Source organism: Chiloscyllium plagiosum, unplaced genomic scaffold (genome assembly GCF_037043375.1).
Source record: "Chiloscyllium plagiosum isolate Xiang-an unplaced genomic scaffold, Cpla_swu_hap1 HiC_scaffold_14, whole genome shotgun sequence".
In the NCBI taxonomy this organism is placed as follows: Eukaryota; Metazoa; Chordata; class Chondrichthyes; order Orectolobiformes; family Hemiscylliidae; genus Chiloscyllium; species Chiloscyllium plagiosum.
The window spans coordinates 87624735-87641157 of record NW_028270152.1 but is presented as its reverse complement, the minus strand read 5'-3'; positions in this window follow the sequence as shown (position 1 = coordinate 87641157).

The following is a 16423-nucleotide window of genomic DNA, read 5'->3' as shown; positions in this document are numbered from 1 at the left end:
ATGCAGAAATGTTGGTCCCCTTGTAGGGCAGCCTACTACCAGAGCGTTTAAATCAGAATAGGGGTTACACATTTCAGACAGCGATGAGAAAGAATTCAGGAGCAAATTCCTGCAGATGCTGCAATCCGTATTGAAAACAATAAACTCTGGAAATCACAACGGGTTAGCCAGCATACACGGAGAGAAAGCAAGTTCATGTTTTTAGTCCAGATGACGCTTTATCACATGTGAAATGATATGTGAAGTATGGAGGATGCAGTATTTATGCAATCGTGGGGAGTGAGGTTGGTCTGTTGCGAGCAAAATGATGTAAATTATACAGATTAAGTGACTGGAATGTGAGAAGCGCCGAACAATAGTGTGACTGTGAATGCATTTCCACGCTTTCCCTTTCTAATCTGAACCTGTTGCATTGTCTCTCCCCATGTCCTCTCGTTCCTCCACCTGCTGGAGTGGGATTCCCTGTTCTTTCTAATCTTGCAGATGGACACCCGATTACTATCCCGTTCCCACTTTCCATGGAATTCTGTACAGCATGTGCTGTAGGGTCTGGCTCATTACGTATATTCAAGGCTGAGAGCGACACATTTTTACTCAGTAAAGGTATGAAGGGTTATGAAGAAATGCATGAATGTGCAGTTCAGTACTATCAGATCCGATATGAGTTCGCTCAATCGCGGAACAGACTTGGGCTGAATGGTCTCTTTCTACTTCAGAAATGAATTGTGTTCAAATATGAATCTGCAAAACTGACTACGTTAAATTTGGCTAAGTTAAACCGAGGTGAGATGTACAAAGGACGTGACACAAAGTACAGCCATTGTGGGTGATTGATCCGGGTGACCATTGTAACAAGGTAAGCAGGAAAACCCGCCTTCAGCGTGCACACTGAGCTTGGCTCCACGAGGTCCACACTCACCTCTCACAAACGACCACTGACCATCCCTTTTTCTGCCGTCCCCTCTGTTCTTGTTTTAAGCCGAGTGCACATGGAAATAGCAGCCGACAATGCTCTTGTCGGACTGTCACATGCAGGAAGGTCATTCTGATGGATCCACAGCATAATTCGTTTTCGAAAGATCAGGGGGTATTTGCTATTGATTATTATAAATGCTAACTATTAATATACCGTAGCAGTGAAAGTACTGATTCCTAAAGAACGGATTATCCGGGAATATCATCTTGTACACTATCTAAATTAGCATTGCATTCTCCCGTTTTTCATTAGAACCCTTCGACACTGTCTTGGTTTTGTTACATTTGCTTGGTCTATGACACATAGGCTATCGATCCATGTATTAACTTGCAGTTTATCACGCATGAGGTCAGCTCTCTCACATGGTAATGCATTGGTTCTGTAGCTCTGTGGTTAGAACACTGGCTTTGTAAACTCAAAATTCTCATGAAATGCCTCATTCCTGTTTGTCTTCACAAGAAATTGTGGAAGATCGTTCAGAAGGACAGGAAGCAGCTGACGTAAGAAATGTACCACTTTCACATGATGAGAGAGTTCAGTTAGTTTCAACGGCAGAGTGACGGGCATCTCCAGTGAATAACAAAAGCCAAAAACTGTGTCAGTAAGAAACGATGCAAGGATCCCAGCAGTCATCCCTAGTGGCACAGCAGCCCCGAGTTCCTTTCCCGCTCTGAAAACCCAGGCTTCTTTGTTCCTGACATGCAGTAGACAGACAAAAAAAAATTAAACAGTGGGTGGTTTAATTGGGAACTCATTGGAATGGATTGCAGAGGCAGAAACCCATATAACTTTCAGAAGTATTCAGATGTTAATTTGTGATGCTCAGGCATACAGGCCAGGTGATGGAAAATCAGGATCGTCAAGCGGTTGTTTTCAGGAGTTTGACGGCTGTCGACCAATCCGGGCATCGCACTCCGACATTCATCACTGGTGGTCTAAGATTTACGATTCCATATCTTCAGCTCGGCGTCCCAGTTTCGATTCCCCATCGGACAATGACGGCTTTTTCGTTCCTGACACAGATAAAAACGAATGTACAGCATCTGTGACAGGAGTCCTTTCAATGTCCCGAATCAACTAATGTCGCCAAGAACATCATAGTCAATTTCCAAGCTTCTTCAAGGAAGTGAAGGTGCCTCGATAGACCCTCCTCAACCGGACGTTTCACCCTTCATTATCCTCTGTTTCCGCTTCAAATGAGTTTCTGAAGATTCTGAAAGCTAAGTCAGGTTTTTCGTGTTTCCTTCTTATTTCCGTAAGCCGCAGCAATTGGGTAGTTGGGTTTGGTAAAGGTAAGGTGCTCACAAGTTGCTTGTCGGACTATTTCATCTTCCCCTTCTCTTTCGGCACGGGTAAACTCTCCTGCTTAATTTAAAATCAGCTACAATGAATAGATTTATCCCTTGCAGTAATCCGTAAAAAATCGGAGTGGCCAAGAACTATTTAAAATTAAAATTGACAACTTTATTTCTCAAAGTATAACAGAATAATTAATTAACCACGATATACAAATTCTTCCTGAAGCTTATCTTTTACCTTCACTTCTATATTGCTCGTCTGATGAAAGTCCCAATTAACAATTACAAAACCAAACTCCTTATCTCGAAAGCAGGCAGCTTTCCTGCTTCTATTTGGATAATCCTGCGTTTTCTAATCTTCGTCTTAGGAATTTCTGCATCACAGAAAAGGTAGCTTTTAAGAGAGGTATTTTTCAAACGATGTATTTCTATGCTGGTTTTGGTAGTTTTTCTCCTAACTGTTCAATTTTGCCCCAGGCTTTTATGCCCAACGCGGCAGATTGTGTCATTTGCTTTTAAGATTTTCTATATAATCGAATACACTTAGGATTTGAGTTTGATATTTTTCGAGGTATACTTTAAGTGAATTGCAGAATTCGATTTTGTGTTTTTATCTCATACCAACTCAGTGAGTGTTGTTTATTCTGAAACAAATGTTACTTTGTAAATTCTACAGAAATTAGTGTACTTGCAAATCCATCACTGTCTAAATATGCACCCACATCAACATGACACTTCTATGATGGAGCTAGGAAAATGACTGCGTTGTTTTCGGGGTTATCTACTGAAGAGATTCCCACTCCTGCATATCAGGAATTCAAACTTCCCAGCTTCAGAACAACTTTTCTTAAGTGTGTGTGAAGCTTGCCAGTCTTGCTGTCGCCCCATTTAAGAATCATACCGACAATTTCCTAATCCGTAATCAGACGCAATATCCATTGCATCACTGCCCTCGTGGGTGCTTTGTCGTTGCATGCCGCAGAGTTGTGATATTTACACAGACATGTGCAATAGCAGCCATGTGCACAAGTTGAACAACCTGTCAAGATAATCAATGTTGCTGCTTCACTACAACAACACCCACGATGTGAATTGGCAAGATTTGCAAAGAAAACTTGCCGCAACACATGAAGCTTCCATTCATCCGTTTTCTGCTTCGCCATTGAATGGGATCACTGCTGATCAATCATTTCCATTTCCTGCATTTTCCCCAACATCGCGAAGAAAACCCCAGCCGAATCACAACATTGGATGATCCCGTTAATTTTTGGTGTGTTCATTACTTTAACGACATGAACGAATTCGCAGGAAACTGAAAAATATGAAAGAACTTAAAAACCCCTTCTAGAAATTTAACTCAGAGAGAAAACATTGTCTCCGTTCCACTTGATCCGAATAGATTCTTCACAGTTTGGAAACAGGACATTTGGCTCAACACGTGCACATCGAACTTCCAAAGGGTAAACCACCAGACACATTTCCCTCTGACTAATGCGCCTAAACCTCTGGGCAATTCAGCAAGGCCAAACCATCTGATAATTTATGGATTGGAGAAGGAAACCAGAGAACCAGGAGGATACCCATGCAGGCACCATCAGAACGTGCAATCTCCACACGGACGGTCAGCTAAGGCTAGAATCGATCCCAGATCCTCGCGCTGTGAGACTGCAGTGTGAACCACTGAGCTCCTGAAAGATTTAAACCTTTGCAGAATTATTCTTTGTAACTGAGACATTTCCCTCAGGCAGTTATTCCCTCAATCCACAAAAATGTGTCCTGCCAGAAAGTTTTTCACCTCAGATTAAAATCTTTCCCTCAGCCTGAAGTCCAAATGCTCCCTTCTCCTTATCAATAGGAACTGCTTTGGGTGAGGTTGGAGCTCCCAGCCTGATGTCCAATACACCCTTCTGCATGTCAATGTAACTGGTACAGTTGAGTTTGAAGCTTCCAACCTGATATCCAATACTCCCTGTTGCTTCATGTCAACAGAAGGTACTCAAGGTGAGGTTGGAGCCAGCCGCGACATTTCGCGCTCTTCTGTACCGTCTTGGATGGATTTTGCGCACATCTATTGTATCAATGGAGCCACATACTCTGCTCTTCCCCATCCTCATTTTCAGTTAAGTCTTCCGGGCTGAGCTACCCAGTTTCTCAGATTCAGGGCTTGTGAACTGGAATAATATGATACCTAGCAGCAGTGGTTCGTTGCTTTTGTGAGCAAATTGGTGAAATTACCAATGTGAAGCTACATTGTTATTGGGAATACGTTTCAACAATACCCTGCAGTACCCCTAACCCTTGGATTTCTTGTAGAAATCTATCGATATTAGCCTTCAGCAAACTCTAATTCAAAGATTCAGCCCTCTCTGAGCAACCACATCTCAGTAACTATTTGGCAACTGTGTAGTGCGTGTGGGGATGTTCCCGAAACATCCTCTAATACTACCATCATTGCTTTTCGCGTCTTCCTTTGTGTTGTGGCTGCCTCAAGTTCTGTTCCAATCTGAGGAGAAAGTGAGGTCTGCAGACGCTGGAGATCAAAGCTGAGACTTTATTGCTGGAACAGCACAGCAGGTCAGGCAGAACTTCACCAGTTTCTTCATCCCCCCTCCCCCCACCTTGTCTCAGCCGAATCCCTCCAGCCCGGCACCGCCTTCCTGACCTGCAGTCTTCTTCTTGACCTCTCCGCCTCCACCCTACTCCGACCTATCACCTTCACCTTGACCTCTTTCCACCTATCACATTTCCAACGCCCCTCCTCCAAGTCCCTCCTCCCTACCTTTTATCTTCTCCTGCTGAACACTCTCTGCTCATTCCTGAAGAAGGGCATGTGCCCGAAACGTCGAATCTTCTGTTCCCTAGATGCTGCCTGACCTGCTGTGCTGTTCCAGCAATAAAGTTTCAGCTGTTCCAATCTGAGTCATGGCAATGGGCATCTTTCCGTTTTATGCCACGTAATATGTGTGTAGCAAACGCGGGTATGAATCAACCATATTTTACATGAAAATACTCTTCGAGGTAATGATTTTGCGCCTTTAAGTACCCTTTTTCACACATCACAGCGTTTCATGCAACAGGATTCAAACGAAACCTTTCTCGGAGATTCCTCTCCCTTCCATGATCTGTAAACAACCTTTATGTCACTCCTCCAATTTCACTGAGACATTGTACAATCTAAAACTCACATTAACAGCATTCAGTCTGCGCTGTTGCGTTCACTGTTGCTGGGTGAATGCGCCCAAATCCCACCATCGGGACCTTCCAACCATTCCATTGATTTAGATGCTCCGCTGTGAGATTAATCCTCATACTGAAGGTTTTACTGATATAGACCAGACATTATTGGAGTATCATGCTCAGGAAAAGGACAGAGCGCAGTATTTAGCAAAATGGAATTTATTGGAAAAGGACAGTTTGTGTGGTTTTCTGCGTCATTTATTTCATTTGTTCATTCTGGTCGAGCCAGAGTATTGTGTGCAGTTCTGCAAATGAAATTACAGCAGGGATATCATAGCACTGGAAACGGTGCCGAAGAAATTTAACAGGATATTTGCTTCTTGAAGAGTTTCATTTGTGGAGAAATATTGGAAAGATTGGTTTTATGTTTCTTACTGAAGAGGAGATTTTGAAAAGACGTGATTGAAATACAAAATAATGACGGATATGGATCAGGTAGACTAAAAGATCTTGATCGATCACCGCGGGGCACAGATTTAAGGTTAAACGCAGACAGAGTTGAAGATTTATGCAATAAAACCTAATCCGCCAGCAAGTGTTTGAAGCTGGAGCCCACTGTCTATCAGCGCCGGAGAAGCAGAAGTCCACATAACCTTCAGAAGGAATTCAGAAGTGATTTTGTGATGTTAAGCCTCGCAAGGCCAAAGAATGAAAAATGAGCTGAGGATAATCAAGCGGTTGTTCCTGACAAAAGCTCTTACAAGGTGCTTGAGGGCTATCACACAACCTGTGCATCAGTTTGCAGTCGGCTTCCCTGGTGGTCTAGTGGTTAGGATGCTTTGCGTTTCTTGCAGTGGTCTCGGTTCGATTCCCAGTCAGGGAATAAAAAATGCGTTTTCCTTAAACAGCAGTAACACATGGTTGAAAATAGAGCATCTGTGACAGGAGTACTTTCAATGCCTCAGATCGATTTCTGCCCAAGAAAAAAATCAGAGGCAATATTCTATCCCGTTATAAAAGCGGATGGTGCCTCGATCACCCCTGTTCAGTCGAACAGTCCCCCCTCCCCCTTTAATCTTCTATGATTCCACTTCAGAAAGAGTTTCGAAAGGTTCTCGAAACTGCGACTTGTCTGTTCATGTTGTTTCCTTGCCATTCCCACGAATCGCAGTGATTGGGTTCGTGAGGGATGGAGATGGAAAGGTGCCCATGAAGCGCGTGTGGGACAATTTGAGATCCCCTCCTGTGATCATGTCAGAACATTGTTTCTGATGTTCCCGTGGACATTGTTTGAAGGTTCCTGCAGATCAGGAAATTCAATGTCAATTCGACTTCAGATGAAATAGGTTTGTAAGTGCAAAAAAGCTGACATTGTTTTCGAGCCAGTTAGGAGTCGAAGCTTCACTATCCTGACGCGTAATCAGGAGCGTTATTCATGACTGGCTCCGACATGAATGGCACGACCATCAGCAGTTGGGAGATAGCATTACCACGCAGACACATTTTCTCAGTGTTTGGAAATGTATCACCGTTTGTGTACCGCCTCAGAGAGGTAAAAGTGACAGAGAGTCGTCGTGGACTGAATGGCCTTATGGCTTCAGTCTGCATGGGAATAATACACATGATTATTCCATCCCTCTCCTTGTCTCTGGGACAGAGGGAGAAACAATAGCTCATTTTTAACACTCACTGCAGCGTTGAACTCTGCAGATGACTGTCACTCAGTGAGCGTTTCTCTTCAGTTCGCTATATTTGGGAAAATTTGGGCTCAGATGTTAACTGCTTGCCCGGTCGTAGGAAATAAACAGACGCCCGTATTGCATTAAACTTTCTGCAGGATTTATATATAAAGCCGAACTCTGAAAACCAAACAAGCTGGACGCAAGATAACTCATTAATTTACCTGGCGGAAGAACCTGCAATATCCAGTTCTTCCTTTCCCGAAAGCTCTACATCTTTCCATTTCTCGGATAAAAAGAGGTTCGGAAAAATCCACAAAGTTGCTCATTTAATACCGTCTAACTGATTCCACTCACCGTGATTGAAACTGGACAGAAAAGCGAACGGGCTGTGCCCTCTCTCAGCACAGCTTGCAAGTAGAAACAAAATGGTTTCATTGTCCGCCAGTGGAGAAAGTCTGGTTCCTTCATGTGGGACAAACAGCAAAGTCAGTGAACAGGGAGACAGAATGGGAAGCAGATACTATGGAAACAGTTTGCTGCTCTATATTCTAGGAACGATGAGGAGTGAATTTCAGCCCAGGGATGTACACAGCCGCTGGCACAGTGTGTAACACAACCAGTCTGTATTGCACTGCTCCTTGGATATCATTTTGTTCCTCTTTTGGACTTTCAGTGATTTAGATATGTGGTTCAAATCCAGAACGGGCCCATATGTCCTTTCTCCACTTATGCAAAAATGATCAATGGATTTTCTCAAAAACTAGTTCCTGTAAATAAGGTCGGATGGCCTGACGTCGGGATGGAAAGAGCTAAATTGCAGCAAACACGACAAAGCGAAGCAAGTTTTAAAAGTGAAAACGTATTTCAGCCGGATCACGTAGTCAATCCGACTCTGAATGAAACCACCAGCGGCATTATTGCTCAATTCTACTCGTGAAACTTCAGGAAGTGGGGAAAGTAAGTGATTTTAGACAGCGTTGAACAGGATAATGTAAATGGAACAGAGCATGTACACTGTCAGCTGTGAAGGTAGATTGGAAAGATGGGGCATTTCTCCATGGAGAATAGAAGGCTGAAAGCTGGTCTTCCCTTGCTAGCTCAAGAGGTGAAAAACCTTCACCATAGCAACAACCGCCTGACCTCTCTCTACCGCCCCAAAGGATCATAGAACATTACAGCGCAGTACAGGCCCTTGGGCCCTCGATGATGCGCCGCCCTGTCATACTAATCTGAAGCACATCCCGCCTACACTATTCCATGTACGTACATATGACCTTTCCAATGACGACTTAAATGCACTTAAACTTGGCGAATCCACTACTGTTGCAGGCAAAGCATTCCATTCCCTTACTACTCTCCGAGTAAAGAAATTACCTCTGACATCTGTCTCATACCTGTCTCCCCTCACTTTAATGTTGTGTCCCCTCGGTTTGGCCGTTCCCATACTTGGAAAAAGGCTCTCCCTGTCCACCCTATCTAACCCTCTGATTATCTTGTATGTCTCTATTAAGTCACCTCTCAACCTTCTTCTCTCGAACGAGAACAGCCTCAAGGCCCTCAGCCTTTCCTCGGAGGAAATGCCTTCCATGCCATGCAACATCCTAGTAAATCTCCTCTGCACCCTTTCTAAAACTTCCACATCCTTCTTATAATGCGGTGACCAGAACTGTGCACAATACTCCAAGTGTGGCCGTACCAGAGCTTTGTACAGCTTTAGCATAACCTCCTGGTTCCGGAACTCAAGGCCCAAACACTGTATGTCTTCTTCACAACCCTGTCAATCTGGGTGGCAACCTTCAGGGATCTGTGTACATGAACACCGAGAACTCTCTACACATCCACACTCACAAGAATATTACCATTAGCCCAGTACTTTGCATTCCGATTACTCCAGCCAATGTGTTTTACCTCACACTTGTCCACATTAAACTCCATTTGCCGCACCTCAGCCCAGCTCTGCATCCTATCAATGTCTCTCTGCAACCTACTACATCCTTCGTCACTCTCCACAACTCCACCGAACTTAGTGTCGTCCGCAAATTTACTAACCCACCCTTCTAAGCCCTCATCCAGGTCATTTATAAAAATGACGAACAGCAGTGGACCCAACACTGATCCTTTCAGTACACCACTAGTAACTGGACACCAAGGTGAATATGTTCCATCAACTACAATCCTCTGTTTTCTTTCAGCAAGCCAATTACTGATCCAAACTGCTATGTCTTCCACAATCCCATTCCTCCGCATTTTGCATAATAGCATACAGTGGGGAACCTTATCGAATGCCTTGCTAAAATCCATATACACCACATCAACCGGTTTACTCTCATCTGTTTGCTCACTTTGTCAAAAAAGTCAATAAGATTCGTTAGTCACGACCTACCCTTCACAAAACCGTGCTGACTGTCCCTGATCAGATTATTCTTTTCTAGATGGTTATGAATCCTATCTCTTATAATCTTTTCCAACACTTTACCCACAACTGAAGTGAGACTCACTGGTTGTAATTACCAGGGTTGTCTCTATTCCCTTTTTTAACAAAGGAACCACATTTGATATCCTCCAGTCCTCAGGCACTTTTCCTTTAGACAATGGCGATTTGAAGATCAATGCCAACGGCTCGTCAATCTCTTCCCTTGCTTCCCAGAGGATCTTAGGATAGATCCTATCCGGCCCAGGGGACTTGTCTATTTTCACACTCTGCAGTATTTCTAATACCTCTTCCCTGTGAACCCTAATCTCTTCTAGTCTAGATGCAAGTATCTCTGTATCTTCCTCGCCAACATTTTCATTTTCTATAGTGAACACTGTCGAAAAATATTTACTTAGTGATTCCCCTATCTGCTCTGACTCCGCACACAACTTCCCACTAGTATCCTTGATTGGCCATAATTTAACTCTCGTCATTCTTTTATTTCTGACATACCTATGGAAAACCTTAGGATTAACCCTGATCCTATCCGCCAACAACTTCTCATGTCTCCTCCTGGCTCTTCGGAGCTCTCTTTTTAGGTCTTTCCTGACTTCCTTGAAACCCTCACGCGCCCTAACTGAGTTTTCACATTTTATCCTAACATAAGCCTAACATATTATTCTTGACCAGGGATTCCACTTCCTTAGTAAACCATGGCCCACGCGTTCTATATCTTCCTCCGTGCCTGACAGGTACATACTTATCTAGGACACAAAGGAGCTTTTTCTTGAATAAGTTCCACATTTTTAAGGTGCACATCCCCTGTAGTTTCCTTCACCATTCTACGCTTCCTAAATCTTTCCTAATTGCACAGTAATTTCTCTTCCCCAGCTGTAACTCTTGCTCGGTGGAGTACACCTATCCCTTTCCATCACTAAAGTAAACATGACAGAATTGTGATCGCTGTCTCCAAAATGCTCACCTACTTCCAAATCTAACACCTGGCGAGACTCGTTACCCAGTGCTAAATCTAAAGTGGCTTCGCCCCTTGAGGGCCTGTCTACATCCTCTGTCAGGAAGCCCTCCTGCAGACACTGGACAAAAACTGACCCATCTATAGTACTCGTACTGTAGTGATCCCAGTCAATATTTGGATATTTGAAGACCCCCATGACAACTGGGTGGCACGGTGGCACAGTGGTTAGCACTGCTGCCTACCAGCGCCAGCAGACCCGGATTCAATTCCCACCTCAGGCGACTGACTGTGTGGAATTTGCACGTTCTCCCCGTGTCTGCGTGGGTTTCCTCCGGGTGCTCCGGTTTCCTCCCACAGTCCAAAGATGTGCAGATTAGGTGAATTGGCAATGCGAAATTGCCCGTAGTGTTAGGTAAGGGGTAAATGTAGGGGTATAGGTGGGTTACGCTTCGGCGGGTCGGTGTGGACTTGTTAGGCCGAAGGGCCTGTTTCTACAATGTAACCTAATCTAATCTAAACTACCCTGCCTCTCATACTCCTATCGAGGATCATCTTTGCTATCCTTTCCTCTGGGACTATTCGGAGGCCTACGGAAAATTCCCAGCATGGTGACTTCTCCTTTCCTGTTTCTAACCTCAGCCCATACTACCTCAGTTAACGAGTCACCAAGCATCCTTTCTACAACTATAATGTTATCCCTGATCAACAATGCCACACATCCCCCTCTTTGACCATCTTCTCTGTTCTTAATGAAACATCTGAATTCCGGAACTTGCAACAGCTATTTCTGTCCCTGCTCTATCCATGTCTCCGTCATGGCTACAGCATCGAAGTCCCAGGTACCAACCCACGCTGCCAGTTCACCCACTTTATTTTGAATGCTCCTCGGGTTGAAGTACACACACTTCACATCCAGCAGAGATTTTCCGGCACATGCAACCACCTCATCAACCAACCCTGCTTTAGATCAATTTGCATGTTCAATGCTGTTTCTCGCTTTTGTGTCGCAATTGGTCAGTGCGTTTGTCTGAAATATTGGTAATCCTAGCCCAAACAGACACAATTACTGAAATATTTCAGATCATGCCTTGAGACCGACCATGGAACGACACTGTACCCACGAGGACCTATCCACGATTCACCCCGAATCAACACACAGGGAGACAGGAAAACGCAGCAGGATGCAGCCCCACTGTAGAATACGTCAATTTCAGCTTCAAACAGTGGCTTCCCGCCCAGCCTTGTGCCAAAGTTACAGAAACGCCTTGCTCAGGAATGGCTCTGATGATGCGAAAGGGTCAAAACATTTCTGTTTAATTTGGTAACGGCTGCAGAGGTTTGATCCTGTTCTTGGACCATTTATTAAACAAAACTCCTGTCTTGAAAATGAGGACTGGTAAAAGTTGTAAGCAGGCAGAACAAAAAAAATATTGATAGTGTAGGTTGTATCTCGTCAGACGGATGGGATTCCTATAGTCTGTAACAGAAAAGACGAGTGAAGTAATTGCCCGATTGATTCACTGTCTGTCAGAGTGACTGGGAATCACATCAGCCAAGTAAGAGATAAGTTAAAAATATTAAAATAGCAACATAGAATTTTAAATCCTGGAAAATGTGCGAAAATCGAGTGCAATGTACTGAAGGAATAACAGCTGTGAATTGGAAGGTGTAAATGATGTTATTTGTGATTGGGAAAAATGAACTGTCTCCTTGCAATTTGAGTTTGCAGATGAATCAGGCGCAGTATGACATGAGAAGCTCACCGGCCAACCAGCTAGTTCAGTTGGTAGAGCATGAAATTCTTATCTTCTGTGTCGTCGGTTCGATCCCCACGCTGATCGCTTTCACTTTATAACTATGTCACAGATCTCAATTCCACTGCCGCTGTTACTTTTTCATCCTGCTTTCGTTCACATATCAATTTCTGAGGGTAATTTGTCTTCATTTCACTGGAAGTTGCAGAGACATGATTATCAGTGTGGTTGAATATGTGATACGTGATGTCACTTTCAAAGATGTACGTTCTGCACCAATCAAAATGTTCAGAGTCGTCTCACAAAAATGACCAGTTGCTGGGGGACGGGTGGGGGGGGGGGGCAGTCTGTGATGGCTGAATGTCAAATGGTGCTGAACCAAAATTAACTGAATCGAAAGGTTTTGATGGAAATCTTAGAGAAAACGCCGTGACCGTTTCCCAGTTCACACAGAAAATGATCTTGTGAGCCTTTCCGGGTATACAAAATACACCTTATTGCTTGCTGATCTTGTCAGTAAATCTTATGCCTATTCCTGCTGTTGTGCTAAAAGTGAATATAAGTCTAATTAATTGCCGTGTACGATTTATTTCGATGCTGTCTTCCTTATTCTGAAAAAGTGTGGATGTTTCCACCACAGATGTTAACCAGTTTTAAGAGTGCAGTCAGCCGACCCTGATACTTTCTGTAGAGAAGAAGTATCAGTTAGTGCAAAAGTGGCCCGCTTCAGAGCTGAGCAGAAACATTGTTGTTCCCTCTTTACGGGCAACACGCTTCTGAAACGTGGTGAATGGGGCTTGATTGCAGTGTCTTCCGCAAACCTTGTTTTGAAATTACTCGCCAATCACTACTCTAGTGGTGAAAAAGAGTACATTTCCAAATAACTGCTGCGTGAATTTCTTTTCAACTTTCTCTCCGCAGTGGTCCTGAATATATGCCGATGTCTGCCATACTGTGGCCATCCTGCTTAAGACTAAAGTTACGAACTTCACTCAGTCCCGGTACCCCAGAGAAAATTGTCCCAGCCTATGTTCACATCACACACGAAACGTCCCTGATTCAAAATCTGGCAGGAACAGCAGTGTTCCATTCTTACAGGCGGTAGCCTTCTGGATTTATGTGAATGGAGCATTCATAGAACACAAAACATAGAGCAAGACAGCGCACAACGGGCCCTCGATGTTGCGCCGACCAGTAAACTATTCTCAGACCGTTCCCCTACACTATCCCATCATCATCCATGTGCTTAACCAAGGACTGTTCAAATCTCCCTAATTTGGCTGAGTTGACTACATTGGCAGGTAGGGCATTCCACGCCATTACCAGTCTCTGCGTTAAGAACCTGCCTCTGACATCTGTCTTAAATCTATCACCCATCAATTTGTAGTTATGACCATTTGTATAAGTTGACGTCATCATCCCAGGAAAAAATCTTTCACTGTCTACCTGTCTATTCCTCTGATCATCTTGTATGTCTCTATCATATCCCCCATTAGCCTTCTTCTTTCCATTGAGAACAGACGCAAATCTCTCAACCTTTCCTCAAAAGACCTTTCCTCCAGACCGAGCAACATCCTGGTAAATCTCCTCTGCATCTTTTCCAATGCTTCCACATTCTTCCCAAAATATGGCGACCAGAACCGTACACATTATTCCAATTGTTGCCGCACTAGCGTTTTGTACACTTGCAGCATGATATTGCGGCTCCAGAACGCAATCCCTCTACGAATGAGGCCTAACACACCATATGCCTTATTACCAGCACTATCAACCTGAGTGGCAATTTTCAGGGATCTATGTACATGGACTCCAAGATCCTTCTGTACATCCACACTACCAAGAATCTTTCTATTTACGCAGTGCCTGCCTTCCTGTTATTCTTCCCAAATCACATCACCACACATTTAGCTACATTGAACTCCATCAACCACCACTCACTGCCTTCTTTCAGAAAGCCAGTTTCTAATCCAAACTGCTATTTCACCCTCAATTCCATGCCTCTGCATTTAAGCCAGCAGCCTACCATGCGGAATCTTACCAAAGGCTTTACTGAAGTCCACGTATACCACGTCAACTGCCCTAACGCTTGGTCACCTTCTCAAAAAACTCAATGAGGTTTGTGAGACACGACCTGCCATTGACGAAACCATGTTGACTAACAAAATTAAACTTTTGCTTGCTAGATGAGTATAAATATTATGTCTTATAATCCTTTCCAACACCTTTTCTTGAATAGATGTAAGGCTAATTGGTCTATAATTACCTGGATCATCCCTACTGCCTTTCCTGAACAAGGGCACAGCATTTGCAATCCTCTGGTACTAAACCTTAAGACAATGACGACTCAAATATCAAAGCCGAAGTCTCTGCTATCTCTGCCCGACCTTCACAGTGAATCCTCGAATAAATCCCATCCGGGCCAGGGGACATGTGTACTTTCACTCCTTCAAGTCTGATCACACCAGTTCATAACTAACCTTGATCCCTTCCAGTCTAATGTCTCATACCTCATTATTCTACTCTACAATATTCTCATTTTCCTGAGTGAAACCGATGAGAACTGTTTGTTCAGCACATCTCCAATCTCCACAGCGTCCACACACAACTTGCCACTTTTGTCTTTTCTAACCTATTCATCCTATTATCACTCTCATACCTATAGAAAGCTTTAGGGTTCTCCTTTATTCTATTTGCTAAAGAATGTTCGTGCCCTCTCTTTGCTCTTCTTAACTCTATCTTTAAATCCTTCCTAGCTCTTCATCGCCTCATCTGAACCATGTTGACTCATCAACACATAAGCCTCCTTCTTCTGCTTTACAAGAGATGCAATTTCTCTAGTAAATCATGGTTCCCTTATATTATCACTTTCTTTCTGCGTGACAGTGACATTCATATCAAGGACACGCAATATATGTTTCTTAAACCATCTCCACATTTCCATTGTCTGCATCCCCTGCATTTTGTTACACTGTTCTATGCATCATAATTCTTGAATTATCGCATTATAATTGCCCTTGCCCCATCGATAAGTCTTGACCTGTGACATGTACCTATCCCTTTCCATCGCTAATCTAAACGTTACTGCATTATGGTCATCCTCTCCAAAGTGCTCACCAGCAACTAAATCAAACATCTGGTCTGGTTCATTTCCAAGCACCGGATCCAATATGGCCTCGCCTCTTGTCGGACCTTCGAAATATTGTGTCAGGAAAACTACCAGTATACATTGGACAAAAACTGATCCATCCGACGTACTAGAGCTGCAGCATTTCCAGACAATTTCTGGTAAGTTAAAATCCCCCATAATGACCACCTTGTTCCTTTCACTCCTACCCAGAATTATTTTGCCAATCCTTTCTTCCACCTCCCCGGAACTCGGTGGAGGCATATAAAAAACATCCAAGCAGTGTGACCTCTCCTCTCCTGTTTCTAACTTCAGCCCACGCTACCTCATTCGTGCTTGTTGTTCTCATCAGCAAATCTGTCATTGTATTTGTTCCACCATATCTGTTGCCGTGGTGAAAAAGAACACAATCCAGATTATTAAAATCTGTTGTTATTCATTCTCCACAGAAAAATTGAGGATGTGACATGATGGAGGGCTTATGCAGGAATCGAGAATTCTCCTGCTCTCGGATGCTGCCCGAACTGCTGTGTTTTTCCAGCAGCCCACTCCCAACTAAAGTTCTCTCCTCCTAGTTCCGGTGCATGCATCGAATTGTATACCTTCGATGACTGTGCTGTGTAAGGTCACCATTACCGGGCACTGATCATTTCTGCTAAAGTCATACCATATTTTCTTACCACGTGAAGGCGGCCTGATTCAGTGTCAAGGAGAGCTCTCATTTGCTGGTGTCACAACGAACACTGGATTCTGATACACAGTCTCTGTCAAATGTTTCCCAAAGTAGGGTCTGAAATGACTCATTCAGATGCTTCCTGCCGTTTCTTAACCTGTGTGAACCAAAACCAGAAATCCTCAATCACATTTTTCACATTTCCACTATTTATTGAAGGAGGCTGGTCATTGGCTGTCTCGATCCGATGTAAGTTCGAGCGCATTGTTAACATAATCTAATGGAGACTCTCATTGATAATCTTCACTTTCTTCCGTTCCACTGTTGTTCAGTTCTATTTTATGTTACTT